The sequence below is a fragment of the Rattus norvegicus genome, chromosome 5 (genome assembly GCF_021556685.1).
Source record: "Rattus norvegicus strain SHRSP/BbbUtx chromosome 5, alternate assembly SHRSP_T2T, whole genome shotgun sequence".
Lineage (NCBI taxonomy): Eukaryota > Metazoa > Chordata > Mammalia > Rodentia > Muridae > Rattus > Rattus norvegicus.
The window spans coordinates 112,684,562-112,689,465 of record NC_141538.1 but is presented as its reverse complement, the minus strand read 5'-3'; the positions used below and the strand labels follow the sequence as shown (position 1 = coordinate 112,689,465).

General features: G+C 40.4%; 1 pseudogene; it reads left to right on the top strand.

Annotated features, from left to right (window-relative positions):
* The first annotated feature begins 3,254 nt into the window (after nt 1-3,254).
* On the top strand, nt 3,255-4,415 carry Hnrnpa1-ps24 (heterogeneous nuclear ribonucleoprotein A1, pseudogene 24; annotated as a pseudogene).
* Nucleotides 4,416-4,904: the final 489 nt, after the last annotated feature.

The window sequence follows — 4,904 nt, the reverse complement described above, 5'->3', positions numbered from 1 at the left end:
GCTGCGATGAACATAGTGGAGCATGTGTCTTTTTATATGTTAGGGCATGTTTTGGGTATATACCCAAGAGATGTATAGCTGGATCCTCAGGCAGTTCAATGTCCAATTTTCTGAGGAACTTCCAGACTGATTTCCAGAATGGTTGTACCAGTCTGCAATCCCACCAACAATGGAGGAGTGTTCCTATTTCTCCGCATCCTCGCCAGTATCTGATGTCACCTGAGTTTTTGATCTTGGCCATTCTCACTGGTGTGAAGTGATATCTCAGGGTTGTTTTGATTTGCATTTCCCTTATGACTAAAGATGTTGAACATTTCTTTAGGGGTTTCTCAGCCATTCGACATCCCTCAGCTGTGAATTCTTTGTTTACCTCTGAACCCCATTTTTTAATAGGGTTATTTGTCTCCCTGCGGTCTAACTTCTTGAGTTCTTTGTATATTTTGGATATAAGGCCTCTATCTGTTGTAGGATTGGTAAAGATCTTTTCCCAATCTGTTGGTTGCCGTTTTGTCCTAACCACAGTGTCCTTTGCCTTACAGAAACTTTGTAGTTTTATGAGATCCCATTTGTCAATTCTTGATCTTAGAGCATAAGCCATTGGTGTTTTGTTCAGGAAATTTTTTCCAGTGCCCATGTGTTCCAGATGCTTCCCTAGTTTTTCTTCTATTAGTTTGAGTGTATCTGGTTTGATGTGGAGGTCCTTGATCCACTTGGACTTAAGCTTTGTACAGGGTGATAAGCATGGATCGATCTGCATTCTTCTACATGTTGACCTCCAGTTGAACCAGCACCATTTGCTGAAAATGCTGTCTTTTTTCCATTTGATGGTTTTGGCTCCTTTGTCAAAAATCAAGTGCCCATAGGTGTGTGAGTTCATTTCTGGGTCTTCAATTCTATTCCATTGTTCTATCTGTCTGTCTCTGTACCAATACCATGCAGTTTTTATCACTATTGCTCTGTAATACTGCTTGAGTTCAGGGATAGTGATTCCCCCTGAAGTCCTTTTATTGTTGAGGATAGTTTTAGCTATCCTGGGTTTTTTGTTATTGCAGATGAATTTGCAAATTGTTCTGTCTAACTCTTTGAAGAATTGGATTGGTATTTTGATGGGGATTGCATTGAATCTGTAGATTGCTTTTGGTAAAATGGCCATTTTTACTATATTAATCCTGCCAATCCATGAGCATGGGAGATCTTTCCATCTTCTGAGGTCTTCTTCAATTTCTTTCTTCAGAGTCTTGAAGTTCTTATTGTACAGATCTTTTACTTTCTTGGTTAAAGTCACACCGAGGTACTTTATATTATTTGGGTCTATTATGAAGGGTGTCGTTTCCCTAATTTCTTTCTCGGCTTGTTTCTCTTTTGTGTAGAGGAAGGCTACTGATTTATTTGAGTTAATTTTATACCCAGCCACTTTGTTGAAGTTGTTTATCAGCTTTAGTAGTTCTCTGGTAGAACTTTTGGGATCACTTAAATATACTATCATATCATCTGCAAATACTGATATTTTGACTTCTTCTTTTCCGATCTGTATCCCCTTGACCTCCTTTTGTTATCTGATTGCTCTGGCTAGAACTTCAAGAACTATATTGAATAAGTAAGGAGAGAGTGGGCAGCCTTGTCTAGTCCCTGATTTTAGTGGGATTGCTTCAAGTTTCTCTCCATTTAGTTTAATGTTAGCAACTGGTTTGCTGTATATGGCTTTTACTATGTTTAGCTATGGGCCTTGAATTCCTATTCTTTCCAGGACTTTTATCATGAAGAGGTGTTGAATTTTGTCAAATGCTTTCTCAGCATCTAATGAAATGATCATGTGGTTTTGTTCTTTTCTAGTGTGATGGGATATACAGGACTTGCTGTAGTGGGAGAACTGTGTTCTGATGATGTCAAGTAGCCTTGGTTTCTGTTGTTTATGTTCTTGAGCTTGCCTCTCACCATCTGGTTATCTCTAGTTCCTGCCCTTGCTGTCTCTGAATGGAACCCATGACTCCTGTGATCCTCGTTGTGTCAAAACTCCTCCGAGTCCAGCTGTCTCTGTGATCCTGTTATTCTAGGATCCTGTGATTCTGAGTTCCTGGTTGTGTCAGAGCTCCTGGGAGTCAAGCTGCCTCTGGGATTCTGAAATCCTGGTGTGACCAAGCTCCTGAGATCCTGTGGTCCTGGGTGTGTTACATCACCTGGGAACAGGTATTCCTCTGGGTGTTGTGGGAATGGGTACGAAGGCAGCCCTGAAGGTCTGCTCAGAGTGCAGGTTTAGACTCCAGAAAACTCTTAAATGTGCATTTCTTTTAAAAAAAGTTGTAAGATAAAAAAAACATTCAAAACTCAGTATCTTTCCTATATACCAATAATGAACTTGCCGAGAAAAATATGGGAATATATACCAATAAAATTTTCTTAATGATTAGAATCTATCTATATACATAACCAAGGAGGTAAAATATTCTACAATATAATCTTTCAACACTGAAAATAGAAACCAGATGAATATACCACATGAGGGAAAGACCTTACATGATTATAAACTGACATGATAAAAATGATTGTATCATTGAAAGTGACATGCAAGTTTGATACCGTTTCCACTAATTTTCCAAAGATATTCTTCTATTGTTCTTTACAGAAGTAAAACAAATAACAAAACCACAATAAAACAAACAAACAAAAAGTTTCAATAAAGCTGAAATTATGCTTCATAGCCAAATGAATCTACAGGAAAAGAATAAGGTTGGAGGAATCACATCTGACTTCAGATTTCAGGAGCATAAAAGTGACCAAGACAACAAGGTACCAGCTTAGTAACTCACAAGTAGACCAATGAAACAGATTCTCATCCTGGAATTAAATGCACAATTATTGCCACCAAATTTTGGACAAAGATAAATAGCAGGCAAATAAGACAGCTTCTTCAAGAAATCATACTTACAAATCTAGAGATCCACTTTCAAAATAATTAGACCTATATCTCCTAATCCTCGAAATTCACTTTAAAAGGATCCGTATTCTTGATACAGAAAATGGAATTTCTAAAGGAAAACAGCAGTAAACAGATTCATGATATCAGTATAAGCAAGAACATTATAATAAAGTACCAATAACACATGAAATCACTTGAAAGCTAAGAAATGAAATTATATGAAATATTAAAACTTCTGCAAAGCTAAGGAAACTATCAGCACATGAGCAGCTTACAGATGGATTAAAATGTTTACTGAGCTTTCTGCTCTTTGATGTTGCCGAAGAAGCATTGCTGAACGCTCTCATCACCGTGTCTAAGTCAGTCTCCCAAGGAGCCAGAACAGCTGAGGAAGCTCTTCATTGGAGGCTTGAGCTTCGAAAAAACCGACGAGGGTCTGAGGAGCCATTTTGAACAATGGGGAACACTCACCAACAGTGTGGTAATGAGAGATCCAAACACCAAAAGATCCGGAGGCTTTGGGTTTGTCACATACGCCACTGTGGAGGAAGTGGATGCTGCCATGAATGAAAGACCACACAAGGTGGATGAAAGGGTTCTGGAACCTAAGAGAGCCGTGTCAAGAGAAGATTCTGAGAGAACAGGTACCCACTTAACTGTGAAGAAGATCTTTGTTGGTGTTGTTAAAGAAGACACTGAAGAGCATCACCTACGAGATTATTTTGAGCAGTATGGGAAAATTTGAAGTGATTGAAATTATGACTGACAAAGGCAGTGGAAAAAAGAGGGGTTTTGCTTTTTCACCTTTGATGACCATGACTCTGTGGATAAGATTGTTATTCAGAAATACCATACTGTGGGTGGCCACACCTGTGAAGTAAGAAAGCCTCTGTCGAAACAAGAGATGGCTAGTGCTTCGTCCAGCCAGAGAGGTCGAAGTGGTTCCAGAAACTTTGGTGGTGGTCGTGGAGGTGGTTTTGGTGGCAATGACAATTTTGGTCGAGGAGGGAACTTCAGTGGCTGTGGTGGCTTTGGTGGCAGCCGTGGTGGTGGTGGGTATGGTGGCAGTGGGGATGGCTATAATGGATTTGGCAATGATGGAAGCAATTTTGGAGGTGGTGGAAGCTACAATGGTTTTGGCAGTTACAACAACCACTCATCAAAATTTGGACCGATGAAAGGAGGAAACTTTGGAGGCGGGGGCTCTGGCCCTGATGGTGGCAGAGGCCAGTACTTTGCTAAACCACGATCCCAAGGTGGCTATGGAGGTTCCAGCAGCAGCAGTAGCTATGGCAGTGGCAGGAGGTTCTAATTGCAGCCAGGAAACAAAGCTTAGCAGGAGAGGAGAGCCAGAGAAGTGACAGGGAATCTACAGGTTACAACAGATTTGTGAACTCAGCCAAGCACAGTGGTGGCAGGGCCTAGCTGCTACAAAGAAGACATGTTTTAGACAATACTCATGTGTGTGGGCAAAAACTCCAGGACTGTATCTGTGACTAATTGTGTAACAGGTTATTTTAGTTTCTTTTCTGTGGAAAGAGGAAAGCATTCCAGCAAAGGGTTTTACTGTAGACCTTTTTCACCCTTGCTGTTGATTGCTAAATAAATGTAAAAGTCTGATCATGATGCTGAATAAGTGTGTCTTTCTTTCTTCCTCCCTCCCTCCCTCCCTCTCTCTCTCTCTCTCTCTCTCTCTCTCTCTCTCTCTCTCTCTCTCTCTCTTTCTTTCTTAATGTGCTGTGTAAAGTCAGTCTACTCTGAAGCCATCTTGGTAAACTTCCCCAACAGTGTGAAGTTAGAATTCCTTCAGGGTGGTGCCAAATTCCATTTGGAATTTATTTATGGTTGCTTGGGTGGAGAAGCCATTGTCTTCAAAAACCTTGGTGTTGCTAAACTGCCAGTTACTGTTGTAACTTAATGAGTTTCACCACTGAAAGGGTCATCCAAGCAAGATCACAATTTGGTTATAAAATGGTTGTTGGCACAC